Source organism: Podarcis bocagei (genome assembly GCF_964188305.1).
Source record: "Podarcis bocagei genome assembly, chromosome: 6".
Taxonomy (NCBI): Eukaryota; Metazoa; Chordata; class Lepidosauria; order Squamata; family Lacertidae; genus Podarcis; species Podarcis bocagei.
Genome location: NC_138130.1, coordinates 75,595,275 through 75,613,133, shown reverse-complemented (window position 1 = coordinate 75,613,133; position 17,859 = coordinate 75,595,275). Strand labels below are relative to the sequence as shown.

Here is a 17,859-nt window from a genome sequence, read left to right as displayed (position 1 = left end):
TGGGAAGATTATTTAAAGATTGTATTTTCCTCAGAAAATCTGTGGTGTCACGTACATAGCTGGGAGCACTGATGGCATATGGTTTCAGAACAGAGTCCATATAACCGGAGACTCCCACTGTAACAGTGCCAATACCTGAAATGATGGGGCGTCCTGGATTTCCTGGTTTGTGTATTTTAGGTAGAAGATAGAAAGTTCCTGATCGAGGTTCTGTTGGTGTGTTGGTGAGGATCTGTTCTTGGATGTGTGGGGGTAGCTCCTTAACAATCTTGTTTAGTTCTTTCTTGTATTCTTGTGTGGGGTCTGAGTCCAATTTTGTGTAAAAGGCGGTATTGGAAAGTTGTCTGTGAGCCTCCTAAATATTTTTCTATTTACATTTTCAAATTTCCTCAGCCTTCATTTCTTGCTTTTGCTAAAAAAAAACTGAGGGAGTGTACTAGTGCAGAACCCGGTTGCTTTCAGTATGACCTTTTAAATTTTTTTCTGATGTAATAACACTTAAGAAATACCTCACAAGTGGCAAGATGATGTAACTATTAAAAGAATACTCTTGTCCAAAATGGTGGCTGTGTGTTAAAATCCAATGATAATTGTGAAATGTTGAAGATGCAATCTTCAATATTAAGTTTTTCAACATGTTGCATATCATTGAGAAATAGGTTCCATTTGACAAATCTCAGCCAATTGCTCCTGTTGTAGAGCCCCATGTGTTCCAATTCATACATGGAAGTCCTGAATGAGTGACCTAAGGAATGCATGCATTTATCTGTAAGCCGCCTTGAGTCCCTGTCAGGGGCATGTGCCAGGATTTTCTTGATGATTTACATTGCAATTCTGGTACATGTCTACTCAGAAGCAGGAGTGACTGGCATGGTGAAGCAGTACTATGCTACCACCCTCCCAACTGCAGTGTCACTGCCGCTTACAAGACCAGGGAGGGGCAGGCTGACATTGAGGTCGAGTCTCTGTGGTGAGTCAGCGCTGGCCCAATTTCGGTGCCACCATGGCTCACACTCCAGTAAGCAGCAGGAACACCATTGTCAGAAGGGTGGCATTCCCTTCACTCCTGCTCAGAAGTGAATCCCATTGAGTTCAACATGGTTTACTGTTAGGTACATAAGTATAGGACTGCACTTTAAAGGTGACTGAAAGGGAGACCCAACTTTAGTTACTGGCATCTTCAGGTCGGGCTGGGAAAGACTCCCATATAAAACTGACAGAGCCACTGTCATTCAGTGTAGACAATATTAAGCTACATGGCCCAATGGCTTATTCACTATACGGTAGCTTCCTTTGTCTCAGGAAGTATTTGAGCAGATTGTTATGATTTAAACATTTTTAATAAGTGAATAAAATATATGCACTGTTCTGTATTTCTGTTTACATAAGCACGATAAATTTCTCATCCATCCACAACCCACACACTTGATTGGTTCTTTTGTTTGCAGTAAATACACTGAATTCAGTAGAGATTCTTTTCATCAGTGCGAACGAAGCCAGTGTGGAATCTATTGTGTAAACTTTGACCCCAAATTTCTATGACTTCTGCACAACTGGAGGGGGAGAGATAACATTGCATTGACCTAGCTTTTTATGTTTAATTATACATATTGGGCTAAAAGCTCTAAAAGTTGTTAATGTTTTAAGTCTTAGCTACTTTTGCAATTGAAAGATCTCTCCACCCCCAATGATTATTTTCTGTTGTAATCAAAAGGACATTAACATGGACAGGAAATTAATCTAGCACTCTAGAGATTAATATTAATCTGGTAATGTACTGTCCTCATGATTTCGGGAATCTGTTCTCTTATGGTGCATTATGGCAGTGTATTTATAAACTATCTAGGTAAAGGTTCCTTATATTTAAAATATGTTCTTATACCTCATTTCATTTCATTTTAGCTTTCTAGAAGAAAGAAAGGTGTTTGCTTTCTTTCAAATGATGTTGCATGTACAGTTAATTCTGTGTTCAGTTTAACATATTGGAAAGAGTTACAATTTGTGGAAAATAACTATGTTATATTTTTCTATAACGTGCCTCTTTCTGCTGCTCTGAATTCTAGTTCTATGTGTAAACTAGGTTTCATGAAGTTGTGTGGCTGCAGCTTACGGTATACTGTATAGCAGTTGTAGCCAGTAGTGTTTCTCTGCATGTATACTTTGGTATGGATTCTTGCTATTTTGGTCTTGGAGGATAGGACATACAGCAAAAATGAAGGCTTGCTGTGTCCTTTGTGGGTGGTGCCATTTGTTGCCTGGTGCAGCATGCAGCATGCAGCAGGCCAGGAACCTGGAAACAGAGGAGGAGGGTTGCTACGTGTGGCCAGAAGGCGAAGCGAGCTCCCCCCTTCTAACCACACATTTCCTGGAACTAAATTGGCTGCTAATCCAGCCAATCAGGAGAGCGCCAGGGGGTTGGTCAGGGGTAGAGGCCTGGCGGCAGCCAAGACCACCTTCCTGCTTTAAAGTGGAACAGCACTCTGCCTCTTGCCTGTGTGGAGCAGATCAGCGTTGGATCACCACCCGCACACACACCTTGTTATCTTTCACAAAGGTGATAGGGCTCAACAGCATGAGGACATTGCTTTGGAATTCTTGGCCATCATATTTTGGGGCCAGGGAGGATTTTTTCCTGCAGTCTAATTGGCCTGTTTGCAGGATTTCACCTGCCTCTTAGCAGACGTCACAACTTTGGGAGATAAAGCATTGGGTGGTATTCTTTAACATCAGGTTAGCCCGTTAAAAAGGTCCAGGAAGGAGAATTGCTGTCCAGGAGCCCACATGGGGGTCAATGAGCCATAGCATGCCTTCCAAGAGGCGGTGCTGGCAGGAATGACACACTTGAGCCATGTCAAGGGGCGGCCTTCATGCCAGGGCCAACCCATCCCAGGCAGGCTGCACACCTTATGTGCCTGGGGCAAGCAATATGTGATGCCATCTTACTGTGGGTGTGATGTCAAGTCAAAATTTCATGGGATTCTGTAGCTGCACCTTATGGGGGGGGGGACACCAAGGCAGGACTTATGGAATATTGTAGCATTTAGCTTGGGCTTTTTGAAATTCCTTGCTGTTTTTATGTTCAGCAGTTTTACATGCAATAGTCATGAGTACTTTGGGGTTATACAGTTCTAAAACAACATCACAGACACCTTGAATTTAGACATTATGTTTTGGTTTACAAAGACTCAGGTGCTGGCTTGAATGAAAAAGCAGGGTCTGCATTTTTTAAAAAGTATAGTGTTTTGGTATCCGGACTGCTGTGTAATGAAGCGACCAACAGGAAAGGAAAGTGTAAAATTCAAACTCAGGAACATGCATGGAAGCTACTGATTATCTTTTATGTCTGAATGGGAAATATGCTATTGGTGCTCAAAGAGATTAGTGTGAGTATAGTGTTTAAGAATAAAATGAGGCGGGGTTGGAGAGCTTCTGTAAAAATGCTTCTTTAAAAAAAATCCAGAGAGGCAATTTTCATCATGCCTTCATTGTCCCCAGAAGCATCTGCTTGGCCACTGTTGGAAAACGGATGCTGGACTGGGTAGACTGGTCTGATCCAGCAAATCAGTTCTTACGCTGTTGAAACATAACAGCCAGATATTTGCCATAATTTAATGTAACTTTAAACAAAAATATGGAAATCATCTAGCACAGAATCCAGCTATGTTTGCTATGTCCTCCATCTTTAGACTGCGCTAAATGTAGACCTTTTGACTTCAACATCATGTGGGCTTTTTCTCTTTTTCTCCCCATCTCCTTTTTTTTGCTTGGCATTCAGTCTCATAAAGAGTTCAAAAGCTTGCCCAATATTCTGAGACATTTGGGTTGGTTCTAATAAAAGTGTTACCAAATGTTGAGCTTGCAAGAAGTAGCACTGCCGGAATCTGTTCTTTCACTCTTTAACAAAGCGCTTCAGAATGATATGTGTGAACTAGGCTACTGCTTTGCTCTGCAATCCACAACTAGAAACAACATAATTGTTCATAAGTGAGCACCCATCCTGCCATGAAAAGCAGTTCACTGGAAACGTATGAGCAGACCAGCTGGCTGGGACATCTCCAACCTCCTGTTTGAAATGGAGCGTTTCCTAGTTGTGAGCCTGCTGCAGCTCTTCACAAAGTAAAGATTGTCTGGCAAGGAGTGACGGCATTTTAAATAAGAGCCTTTTGCTCTCCCTGCAGACAGGTCTGTGAATAAGAAAGCATCCCAACTTGGGGTGATTATTACTCATGAGTAATCCCAAAGAGAAAAGGCTTAACATGAAGCCTTACCCAGATATGATTGATGGGAAGGATTGCAGGATACATTTTCAAATGTCAGGCTGAAACCCATCCCATTTGTAAATCAATTAATGAGGCTTGGCTTGTATTGATAATAATGACTTGTAATACATTTTCCCTTTGTATTTGTTCTCATGGCCTTACCTAACACTGAAGGTGAAATAACATATCTGTAGCTCTCTGAGGCATTTTTATTCTCTTACTTGACTTGAGATACATCACGGTCACTCACTTCCTTCTGTTTCTCACTGCTGCTCCCCACCTCAACTAGATTGACCGAGCATAAATATTTTCCACTTCGCTTTACTTACTTATTTACTATTTTAAAAAGCATAATAGAGCACCGGCTCTGAGCAGGAAGCCTGAAAAAAATATTAAGAGGTACAGGTGTTTTAATGACCTTGTATGGAGAGTCCAGATGTGGAAACAAAAAGGGGGATTATGGTCTGAATGATTGGGCAGACTGTGTATCAGGAGTGTGAAGCAAACAGAGCATTGTTTGGGCATCAGTTTCTTGAGCCAAGCTTTTTTGCAGGTTTCATAATAAGGTAGCTTCTCATAGTTAAATCTGGAGAAAGTAACAAATGTGAATAGAATGTGTTTAAGAGATAGCTTTATTGGAGCCTCCCCAACCCCCATTTTAGACATTTGTAGCCTTCAGTAAGATTGTACATAAATACTGAAGAAAACAGCCCAACCCTTTTCTTATCATGTACTGGAGATGACAGACTGCAGAAACCCAATGGCATTTTATAAAGCATCGCAACAAGAACTGGGACTTGCCAGGTTCCATTTATCTAGCCAAGAATATAATTCTGTGATCTATCCCAAGGAGATTTTCAACAGAGTCTTACACTTACTGTCTGAATTAATGATACTGCTTTTTTTCCTTAGCCGTGACAAAAGCCACTCTGCACTTTTATACATTATGTTAAAGTTTTTTTGTTGTGAACATACTCTATAAAAGCCCTTTTGCTTCATCATTTTGACAAGCCAATTCCACTAAATCTTCCATGATCATCATGTTCTCTTTTTAACTTTTTCAATTCCAGAAAACAGCAAACATTTCTGAGTTACAAAGCACCAAACAGCTACAGACTCACTTGCTATAAGGTAAGTCATCTGTGTAGAAGTCTGTAACAAAAAACGTAAAACCAAGTGCATTTCCAGTTATCAGCTGTACACTTAGCTTTGACAATTATGAAGAATCCATGTCTATTCAATGGGACTTGTCTCCTTGGTCTGGTAGGCATACTTTGGAAATAACATATTATGAAACTGTTAACCTTGATAACTTTGGATCCCTCTAATTGTTTCCCCTGTTGAATTTACCTCTTCGAAGAGTTGTAGACTCAAAATGCCTGTGTCATAAATTACTGTTCAGTTGTTTGGTTTTCTTACTGTTTGACTTATAAATTACAAGGCTGAAAGTGGCATCTCACAAAATAAGTTTTTAGGATGATCAACCTTAACTCTTGCTATAGCCAAAAGAACTTTTTCTGAGTTGATAGCAACATTAATAAGATTCTAGCCTGCCTTCCTTGAATGTTTCCAAGTAAAATGTCAGCTGACATATAACTGCAGCTCACATAGCATGCATTCTTGTTTACAAGAATTTGGAACCTTTGTATTTTCCACTAACATGTTTTTCCATAATGCAGTTAAGTCCCCTTGTTTTAGCAAGCAAGGATGTCACGTATGACCACAGCAGTGTTTGATTTTTATGTAGTAACCAATCAGTTATCAGATGCCAATTTAGGGGAGCTCGATCGGTTTGCCTGCACTGGGTGCTGAACCAAGAGGGGGCCACAGGGGGCACAGCAACAATGACAAACAACGGAAGTCGAGAGGTAGTAAGGTGCCAAATTTTGGCATTGCACAGGGCATTGCTGAAATTTTAAAGCCCAAAGTCTGCCACTGCAGTTATCTTCAAACGGGGGACATGATAGACAAGGCAGTGGATGCACAAGACTTATGGGCTCTCAGCATAGTGCAGCCACTGGTGCCATCACTGGTCCAGTCTGTCCCCCGCACCAGGTCCTACTGCTGTCAGCCTTACTGCTCTTGCGGCCAACAGAGCCCTTACATTGCACAGCTGATTGCTGCCACTACCACACTAATCACTTGCTTTACCCCACATCCTATCAGACATGCTTTACCTGACAGGGGTGAGCAATGGTACTTAAAGGATCTGAGGCAGTTTTTAAGTAACCAAAATGGCTAGAGATCAACAGGCTTGGAAGAAACACATGATTTCCAGAAGTAAAATGTTTTTTAAAAAAAGAAACCTGGAGGACAGTGGGGAATGGGTGAGTACCATGGAGGACAGAGCATGCTCAGTGGCTTTGGAATGCTGTGTGACTGTTTTGATGGCTGAGATAGAAAACCAGGAAGGAGGGGAAATGCAAGAGGGCAGGATGCAACACAGCAACATTTTCTTATGGACCTTACTTGTGTTTTGAATACTGGTTGCTGGATAGCAACAGTGGGACAAGAATGTTGCCCTCGTGCCTTGCTTGTGGACTTTTCAAGATGCATCTGGTTGACCATGATGAGAAAGAGTGTGATAGCTGGATTACAGGATTTGATCTGATCAAGAAGCTCTCTTTCTTTGTATAGGAAGTTGTGAGAAGAGGTGTGCCCTTCAAATGATGAGCAGGTCTCTGATGTGTTTTAGAGATACGTTTTCCCAATTCTGCATCTCCACTCAGATGTGTGTCTAGGCAGTAACTTTTTTCCCATGACTTTCTTAATATTACAGTGTTTTACATTGCTGCCATACCACATTCACAAGTGCTTCCACTTGTGAATGGAGTTTTGTGATATCTGGGCCGGTAACTTACCAGGCAGCATGGAATTCAAAGCAGTTACTTTCTAATGCAGAAAGTATAAGAAGAGATAGACAACTGGTTGCTGATGATACCAAAAAATGAGCATCACATATAGTAGGAATAATTTTAAATTACAGAATAGCAAATCACATTTGTGTGTAAGTGTTAAGGAAAAAATGGGGAAAGAGGTACACTAGACAATTCTGCAGTTGCAAACACAGGCATGCACCATAGCTATGCTAATATTTTTGAGTATTGATCTATGCACATTTAGACACTTCCATACCCTGAATAAGTTTCCTTGGGGGGCAGGGAGGAAAGGGAAGGTTTTGTCCATATATACCAGAGATGGGAAGTCATTGTCAACACAAGGACCACATTTCCCCATGGACAATTTTCCAGGTGTAAAGGAACAGACTTGACAAGACAACAATCTGGGATAAAAATTGGCCACAACTTCAGGTTTCGAATGTAATTCCATTCCAGCCTTCCGCTGGAGGGCTGAAATTTTGAACAGCGCCATGCCAAGGATTCTGCCCACCCCCAAGGTGCTAATCTATGTAGGTGGCCATCCCTGGGCCACTGCTGGAAGCTGCAGGGATGTAACTCCTGGCTGCCCTGGGAATTGAGGGCAGTCTGCAAGGGCCTGCAACCACTGTCCACCTGTAGCAGGGAAAGTGATCATTATCATGTTCCAGCCCAGCAATAACACTTGGGTATGAAGCAAGGGGAAGGGTGTGGTTTGGGGCGAGTTCCAAGGGGTATATAGAGGGGCTTGGAGTTGTGGCTCCAGGCAGGCTTGTGGGTTGCCTTCTGAGTCAGGACTGCTCTGTGATTAAGCCAGGTCTGTGCTTTCTTAACAGGGAACCATATGTTGTACCATATGTTGAATCTCTTCAAATGTAAATGGCAAATGATATAAGACAACCTGCAAAGTAATACTTCGGAATTTTCTACCCATAAAAATGAAATACCTGCTTCTGTGAAAAAGGGCTCCAAATGTACAGTGCTGCTGTTTAGTTAGGCAGAAATATCTGCAGAAATAATTGAGGAGGTTTTATACATCCCTCCCCCAATGTGGGCATTTTCATCATTTGAAATACAGGATTTCCATTGAATTGACGAGCTTTGCAACAAATACCTTTGTTACCATATAGCTTACTTATATATATAAAAAAAGGAGCCTGAATGGGGTGAAAAGTGAGTGAAGGCCATCTATACAGCATTTACTTTTCAGAAATAAAACATCTTATTGATTTGGAGAACCAAAGATCTAGTTAGTTCACTGTTTCAGCTTCTGCTCGGTTTATTTCCCTTGTTTAAAACAGCAGAAGCACTCACTCAGGCCATTACTTTCACTGGGTTGTTAAGGTTTTCTTAATGCTGACTTTCTGTTCTGTAGCACCACAGAAAATATCCTCCTAGCTTCTAATCACTGTAATAACTAACCTTGAGGAGTCATTAGTGTGGGTTCAAACAATATCCTATAATAAGTGTGCTCTGAGGAAGTTGACATAGTTTATCTCCTCGATTCATATTCTTGTGAAAATAATGGGTTGTGAAATAACATTGGCGTTTTTCTTGTACCATACAAAATCTTGACAAGCTATGTTGATATTTTCCTCTCCGATATTGGGTAGAAACACTTTGTTAGACAATATTCCATCTACAAAATTCATACGTTCTAAGTTGGAGATGGGTTGTTGTGTTGAGAAACAAATGTAGGCATGCCAAAGCCCTCTCCGATGCCAGTGAGTGCCTAGATTCCTTACGGAAGCTATGTAAATAGTTCTATGATTAAATTCAATTTTCTTTCCTTCACCAATGAATAATGTGGCAGAATTCTTCCAGTGGTAACCGAGTATCTTTTCTTTGGTTATTGTGTAAGCTTCCAGAGGAGTCACTGAGTGGAATCGTCATTCTGCAGCAGGAAAGTTATTGCCTCCGGTATGCAACCAGTAGTAAACAAAGGCACTAGTTGTAGACATGCTTCTGTAAAAGTGATCATTCCAATTGTAATGCAATACCTGTGACAGGTAAACAGGTCTTCTTCTTCTTCTTTCTTTGGCAATCACTCGTAGCCGAGTAAGATTGTCTTCCATGAACACGGTTTTAACGGTGAGTCCATAAGTGACTGTGGAGGCCAATTATGGATCCACACATCCTTCCACAGTGGGGACATAGGTTTCTGGGCTAGAGTTGATCACAGTGAGGGGTACAGGTGACGGGTGAACAGGTATGGTCAGTCAGAGATGCTTCTGAGCAACATGTATGTATGGTGATTTTCTTCATGAGCATCTTTTATACATTATACACACCACACATTTAAAGCACTCTTCAGACACTTTAACAGGTATGACCTTCCCCAAAGAAACCTGGGAACTGTAGTTTGTTAAGGGTGCTAACCTCACAGATCTTTGATTTCCATCACCCTTAACAAACCACAGTTCCCAGGATACTCCATGACTTCTAGACTGGTAGAAGATTGTGAATGTGAGAGAGCACCAGTTGCCATGTTACTGCAGAAACAAAAAGTCAGACAAGATCCACTACAGGGCAGGCCCGGGAGGAAAAACTAGTGGAGCACCACTTGTCACCACCTACATCAGACATTACAAATTAGGTATTAAAAATGGTAACATTCAGAAAGCAGCAGGAGAACATTTCACTCTTCCATGACTTCCTGTAGAGTCCTAAGAGTCACTGTTATCCAACGAAGAGGGAGGCTTGAGTGGAAAAGCTCAGGCCTGGAATTCATTAGCATATTTGGTTCTGTGGAATCTCATTTTAAATCCTTGGGATGGCTAGCTTGCTTCAGAGATAAATTATCCCTCTTTTGGTGTTTGTTTACACTATTAGTCTTGCTTCCTATTCATCACCCTAGTGGCAGTTATTCAGGAGTGGATCCACCCATACTGACTTCATCTTCTAGTCATTCGATTGGATTTTGCATTCATTTATGCTCTGTGACATGCCCATTGCTGTCATTTTCACTGTTTGGTTCTTTGTAAAAATCATCATACATTTTTCTGTTTTTACTTCTGTCTCAGGGTATATAAACCTACACACTTAGAGTAGGATACATCTGATAAAATGGGATGCATCCTATGAAAGATTACACCACAATAATGTTTTTTAAGTCTTTAAGGTGGCACTATATGTGGTCTTGGCTTTTGTCTTTTTCTGCAGCTGTCTAGTGTATTTCCCTTTTTGGAGTTTTGTCACTGTTGCATTGTTTTACTACTGCTAACCTCTCTTGCACTGGATTACATATAGAAGCTAATAACAGTGGTGAGTTACTTGTAGAATCAAGGGAATTGTTGCATATATTAGGACAAATTACAAAGGCATCACAGCATTCGCATGCACTCCACTGACCCTACTTTTACTCAACACTGTAGTCTTTCAAAATAAAGACAAATAAGAGCAAAATTATTTTAATAGTGATATTTGTTTTGTATCTTGTTTTCTACCTGAGAGGTATAAACAGGAACAGAATGAGGTAAAAGTTTTGAGTCCAGGAAATTTTAGATCAAAAATTTCTGCTGAAAAGGTTGGACACTTTCTCATTGTGTGATATTAACTTAGTTCCATCTCACCTTCCTATAGCCATGCAAGCAGTCCTCTGCCCCTCCACCCCCAAAAAGCATTCTTATAAGAAAATTATCAAAGTACACTGGTTTTACTGGTTCCCTCATGGGGAATCTTTACTTTCCCAAAGGAAAGTATAATTACTAATAAGAACCAATCAACTAATGACTTAATATATCTCCCAGGGTCATTTCCTCACATTAGTAACCTATTTATATGAATTACTGGACCTTTAATGTAATTACCTTATTATTAATAATAAATAACAAGCAACATTTCAATAATTGCTTTTATTAACTATCAGCAAATGTGCTCATTAGTACTTTGTGTGCCAACTTTTCAGTACTTAGTGCTCCTATTAGTCATATATCCAGCTTGCTTCAAACGAGCAATCCTATTCTTACACTACACTTGGACTGGAGATATGGCTTCACTAGGCTGGAGATCAGCTGCCAAACCCAATGTGTACTCATCCTAGAAAAGGAGGTAGAGAACAACTAAAAAAGACAAAACAAGGCAGAAATGACCACACCCGCAGCGGCCCTAGAAACACGGCCACATTGTGGTTGCTGCTGCTGCTGTTGTTAAAATTTCCATACAACCCTTCATCCCAGGATGACATGGCGATTTGCTACACACACACACACACAGAGAGAGAGAGAGAGAGAGAGAGAGAGAGAGAGAGAGCATAATAGCAATCAAAAACAAGGCCCCCGCAGTTCAAAAGGTCATAGATTGTTTAATCAGTCAAAGGCATGGCAGAAGAGGAATATTTTTTCCTCTTAAAGGTATGTAATGAAGACGCGAGACGAGCCTTCCTGGAGAGAGCATTCCATTAGCAGGGAGCCACTCCAGAAAAGGCCCGTTCTTGTGTTGCCACTCTCCAGACCTCTCACAGAGGAAGCACACAAAGAAGGACCTCAGATGCTGATCACAGGGTCCGGGTTGGTTAACATAGAGAGAGAGGCAGTCCTTGTGGTATTGTGGTTCTGAGCCATTTAATTGTTTCACTGAAATCCCTTTTTCTGTACCTATTTATATGGGCTGGCTTCTATTCTGTGGGGTATATTGTGCAATATTGTTCCTCATATAACAGGATTATTTGTTTTAATATATATCTTTGTTTGGAGTGTTAAACCCCTCATAAAATTGTAAATAAAACTGATTGATTTATTAATGGCTAACAATAGAAAAGAGGCATACCAGTTTCAATAGATAATAGCTCTTCCTTCCAAATTTCTTTACAAAGGGTTTTGGGGTTTTTTGCAGCTAGTGTCATTACAAATTATAATTAATACTATATCCTGTCACTGTTAAATCAAAATACTTTCACCAAATCAGGTAGCTGACTTATGAGTAAAGATAAACTTAACTCCTTGTGGTGCTTTCTTCAAACTTTCTTCATTCACAGTTATTTCAACCTTCTTGCCTGCAAAAGCAGTGATATGATGCTTCTACAAGAGTACTCTCCAGCTCTTTCTTTGAAGATGCTTTTCTCAAAGGTGCTTTGCACAGAGCCTTTCTCTTGATTGAGGATTCTTTTTAGACAGCTGGAAATTCCTGATGGATGTTAATTGGAGTTCAGTTTGAAGATACAGAACTGCTTTTATTGCATCTGTCTTTCATTGATTTCTGTGAAAACCATAATTAGACTTTTTTGTGGGTGGAGATATCCATGGAATGTTTCAGTTCAGTGCCTTTATCCATTTAAAAGATGGACTTTATTTTCCTTTGTTTTTCTTAAAGCTGTATCAGTCAGTTTTATTGAGAATGTGGATTCTTTCACACTTTGCCTCTGTGTGGAATCATATGTACATTTGAATTATGTTCTACTGAATCCTCATACAGTCACTTTAGATTCATAATAAATATTTATCTTGTGCTTAGTAAGAAGATAACAAAACAGCTGAAATTCTTTTTGGTCACCTATTGTTAAGGAAGAAAACTTAAAGATGTTCAGATACAGGTATCAAGCACAAAAATAATTTATTTAACTATTTGAATTCATAAACTTATTAAATCAATTTGATACAGCATTAAGTCTTAACCCAGAATAAATAGGGGAAGTCACATAACTTAGAAAGGATGCTTAGAATCGTAGAGTTGTAAAGGATCCCAAGGTTCATCTAGTCCAGGCATGTCCAACAGGTTGATTGCGATCTACTGGTTGATATTGCCAAGAAGTTTCTGGTCGATCGCTGGTAGATCTCTCCCCCTAAAAAAAGCTCAACAACTCTTGTCTCCCCCCCCATAAAAGCTCAATAACCAATTGCACAGAGAGCTCCTTCCTTCTTGCCAACAGAGAGCTCACCAGTATGTGTGTGAGTTTGTGTGTGTGCATGGGATGGCTCCCCTTCCCTCGAGGACGTAACAGGGATGCTGCCCTGTGCCTATCAGAGACCGGATCCTAGCTTGCACCCTGCTTGGTCAAATGGGGATGCAGGCTGATACATGGGCAGAGCCAGGGGGCGAATCCGAGGGCTGACCATGGGCTTCCCTGGATCCGCCCCTTGCCCATTTAAGCAGCCCACACCTGGGACAATCCCTCTTCCTTCCCTTGCCAGTTTCCAGTGTGGATCTCTGTAGGTCTCCTGCATTGTGACTAGGAAGGTCTTAGACCTTGCCTGGGATCTCATCCTTCCTCGCCTGCCCGCTTCTTGTATCCACACTGCATCGTGCCCACAAGAGAGGAACAGGCATCTGTCCCAGTTTCTGCATTTGCCGGGCTTCGTCGTTGCGAGGGAGCTTGGGAAACTGAGTTCCCTAGTATGGTGAGTAGTTCCTTTGCAAGGGCTGAGGATCCTGGGAAACTCAGTTTTTCAGCCATTTGGCTTGACTGAGAGCCAGTATGGTGTAGTGGTTAAGAACGGAAGACTCGTAATCTGGGGAACCGGGTTCGCGTCTCTGCTCCTCCACATGCAGCTGCTGGGTGACCTTGGGCCAGTCACACTTCTCTGAAGTCTCTCAGCCCCACTCACCTCACACAGTGTTTGTCGTGGGGGAGGAAGGGAAAGGAGAATGTTAGCTTTGAGACTCCTTCGGGTAGTGATAAAGCGGGATATCAAATCCAAACTCTTCTTCTTTCTGTGTTTGTGTGGGGAAAAGTTTTTCTGTTGGCTAAAAAGCTGTTTTTTGAGGCTGGTTTTGTTTGCTGCTTACATAACGTGGCCTTCAGTAATCAAAGAATTCAGGAATTGGATACCAGCACTATTGGGCCCTTCATTGATTGTTGGTGCATTTTAAAACTGAAGCCACGTGGGGCCAGGAGTCAGGCACTGGTTGGGTTGTTATTTTCCTCTGCCTTCTGGGTGGGCATGCTCTTGCTAAAGTTTCCAGTGCTACTGCTTTAAATAATAAAGGAAAATTAATTAAAAGGAATAAATAAATATTTTTTAAAAATAATCATTGTACATTTTTATTTAACGAACAGGGTAATTGAGCCATTGGTGCTTCAGCTTCCTTACGTGGAGCAGGTCCCAGCCTCCATTGGCGGTGGCATTGTTTTTGCAGCAAGGTTTGATTTCAAGGTGGTTTGTGTGCAGCTTTGGCTTGTGTGCAGCTTTGGTTACCAAAATGGTGACTCGGGTGTCACACTAACAATGGATGAAGGCATGTATTTTTTAAGAAATCTTGATAGGTAGGTTAAAGGAGTGAGCAAAGGAGTTTGTGTGGCGTACAGTTTTGTGAGTGCTTTTATGCAACTCTCTCCCAAGAAATCTCTAAAATTTTCTGTTGTCCACCGTAAGAAAAGTATTTTGACAGTGCTCCCCCCTAAAAGGTTACCAAAATTAGTCACCCACTTTTCCTGCTCCCAAGAAAAGGTCAACAACGATGAGCTGAACCCTCCAAAATGGGGGTAGATCACTGCCAGATTTTAATTCTGAAAGTAGATCACAGTCTTTTGGGAGTTGGCCACCTCTGATCTAGTCCAACCCCTAGCACTGCAGGTCTCTCAACTGGATCATATCTTACAGATGACCATCCAACCTCTGCTTAAAAACCTCCAAGGAAGGGGAGTCCGCCAGCTTTCATGAGAGCCTGTTCCACTGTTGAACAGATCTTATTGTCAGAAAGTTCTTCCTGATGTTCAGTCAGAATCTCCTTTCTTGTAACTTGGAGCCATTGGTTCGAGTCCTACCCTCCAGAGCAGGATAAAACAAGTTTGCTCCATTCTCCATGTGATAGCCCTTTAGATATTTGAAGTTTGCTCCATTCTCCATGTGATAGCCCTTTAGATATTTGAAGTGAGCATTCTTTGGGCTGTCAACCAGCTACAAACCCACCTAGCAATCACCTTGCCTAGTCCACATTTAATCAGCTTCTCCTCAAGAATATCATGGGGGACTTTGCCAAAAGCCATACTGAAATCAAGATACACTATGTCCACTGCATTCCCCTAATCCACCAAGCTTGTAAGGCTATTAAAAAAATAATAATCAAAAATCCATGCTGGGTCTCAACAATCAAAGCATCCTTTTCTAAGTACCCACAGACTGACTATTTAATTATCTGTTTTAGGACTTTTCCTGGTATTGATTTCAAGCTATCCAGTCAGTAGTTACCGGTCATCTTCTCTCAACCCCATCCTTTTGAAGATGGGGACAACAACCCCTTTTGAAAATTTGGTCCTTGACCCGTAGGCAATCTGTCTAAATCTTAGCATGTAGTGTTATGTAGAACTCACCACATCTGATTAAAGAATCCACCACCGTTAAAATCAGCAGACCTACAGCATTCAAAACAGTGTGAATCAAACTCTTAGCAGCCTGATTCTGAAAAAACAGCCAGGCAATTTTACTGTGGAGATTCGAGAGAAACATCTTCTAGATGAGTTCACTGACACAGTTCAAACTGTCTGTAGTAAAGAAAAGAGGAGTGATAGGGTAAAGAAGAGTTTCCTTTTATCCTTTTTTCTGATTGATCCTACTTGCACAGAAATGAATATTATTATTATATTTTTACAGATTTCAGCTAGAGTAGATTGGTCTCACAGAAATGACCGGATAATTTAAAATGTTAATCACTGCTGTTCAGATATTTCATTAGTCTATTTTAGTCAATATTACTATTAATACACATGAGGCATGTAATTGCACTGTGACATGTTAACAGCAGTCAATGACAGACGACCAAATTTTTACCTTGCCGTTGTAACAGGAAGGAAGTCTCATAATGCATAATTGCTACAGGGAAGGAAAAAAAATTTTAAACTAGCCCTTGTGTCACACTCTTTTGTATATTTTGCATAATCTTTCTATCGCAGAATGGCAAGTGAATCTTGTCCAGTTCTGTCGCTTCTTGAGGCTCACAAGGGAAGCAGATAGTATCTAGCTCAGTTAGAGAGCGTACAGGACCTTCGGCAGTTCCTGCCAAAGCAGCGAGTATAGATACCGTCTTCAGGGAGCTAGAGCCAGCTGAAGTCTTATGCATGCTATCCAGACCTGGAGTGTGGTAGAAGCTGGCTCACACTTCACTTTGCAGTCTGTGGGTTCTGCCAGACTGAAGAGGAAGAGGTACTGGAAGGGACTCGTCTCCCGAATTATAGGATGGTGGCAGGGATGTGTGCTGCAAGCCTGACTGAGCTACAGGCAGTTCATCATCTGAGGCTCTCCTTCATGTGCCTCTTCCATGTGAAGTCCTGAGGGTGGCAACATGAGGACAAGCCTTTTCTGCAGTGGCTCCCTGTTTGCAGAATGCCCTCCCCAGGGAGGTTCGTCTGGCGCCTTCATGATATATCTTAAGTTGTCAGGTGAAAACGGTCCTCTTCAACCAGGCCTTGGGGCTGATTAATAGTCTACGGCCTTTTAAATGTGTTTGTGGGAGGGGTTTGTTGTTTTGTTGTTTTCATTTTAACTATTTGTGTTTTTGCCTTTTATTTTTATCTTGTGCATCGCTTTGAGCTCTTAGGATGAAGGGCAGTATATAAGTCTAAACAAACAAACAAACTCCACTACCACGCATAGCCAGGTCCCTAGGTCACGACACTTTGTAACAAGTAACAGGTTAAGCTGCCTATGCAGTTTCTTATGAGTCACGCAGGACAGTTCAGTAGGATCCTGGCTAATATAACAGTGAATATTATATAATATATAATATTAAAGGTAAAGGTACCCCTGCCCGTACTGGCCAGTCGTGTCCGACTCTAGGGTTGCGCGCTCATCTCACTCAAGAGGCCGGGAGCCGGCGCCGTCCGAAGATACTTCCGGGTCACGTGGCCAGCGTGACAAAGCTGCTCTGGCGAGCCAGCACCAGCGCAGCACATGGAAACGCCGTTACCTTCCCGCTATAAAGCGGTACCTTATTATCTACTTGCACTTAGGGGTGCTTTCGAACTGCAGGAGCTGGGACCGAACGACGGGAGCTCACCCCACCGCGGGGATTCGAACCGCTGACCTTACGATCAGCAGGTCCTAGGCACTGAGGTTTTACCCACAGCGCCACCCGCGTCCCAATATATAATATTATATAAAATAGTGAATATTGACTGTGATAGTTTAATTTTATCTATAGCCAGTCTCTTTGGTTTTCTTATTTCAGTTGGGGTCTTCCTTTGTCCTGATTCCTTCACAGCAATATAAACCTACATAAAGGAATCCTTGGCTTTCCTAAATTGTAGGTTAGCTTATAATTCAATCATGGGGTAAGATAAATAGTAACTTTTATGGATAACACATTAAATGTTAGCCCACATGATCAATTCAGAAGCATGGATTATTATTGTTCATTAATCTACGGAGGTAACAATTTTATCCACTAAAATCCTCAATTTAATTGTGTTGTAATTGTTTCTGACTGTGTCAAACACACAGGGACATTTTTCTTCCCATAATCAAAATATTTTTAGGGCTTTCTTTTTATTTCAGATTGGATAGATCTAGTACATTAAAAAAAAAAATGCCATCTCTCTCTCTTAACTATATAGGGGACACACACACACACACACACACACACACACACACACACGTGTAGATATCAGTTCATAGGACTGTATCCAATGTAGCAGTAAGTAAAATCACTTCATGTTATACTTGTCCTTGGGAAATGTTTTCCACCAGCAGAACACTGACATGGAAGAGAATGCATGAGTAGGTTGCTGGTAACTTCTTTGTTGTGAACCACCCTGATATCTTGTGAACTGCCCTGAAACCTGTGGGGATAGG

General features: G+C 41.4%; 1 protein-coding gene across 18 annotated transcripts in view; it reads left to right on the top strand.

Moving 5' to 3' along the window:
• Positions 1–17,859, top strand: part of ZBTB20 (zinc finger and BTB domain containing 20) — a 487,687-nt gene that overhangs the window by 333,519 nt on the left and 136,309 nt on the right. For 17 of the 18 annotated variants that reach the window (XR_014009073.1, XR_014009074.1, XM_081197924.1 and 14 more), the window contains one exon: positions 5,330–5,390. The exons of the other annotated variant lie outside the window; for it this stretch is intronic. The gene's annotated coding sequence lies outside the window, so the exon portion shown is untranslated. The remainder of the gene's footprint in view (positions 1–5,329; positions 5,391–17,859) is intronic. 18 annotated transcript variants of the gene reach the window in all.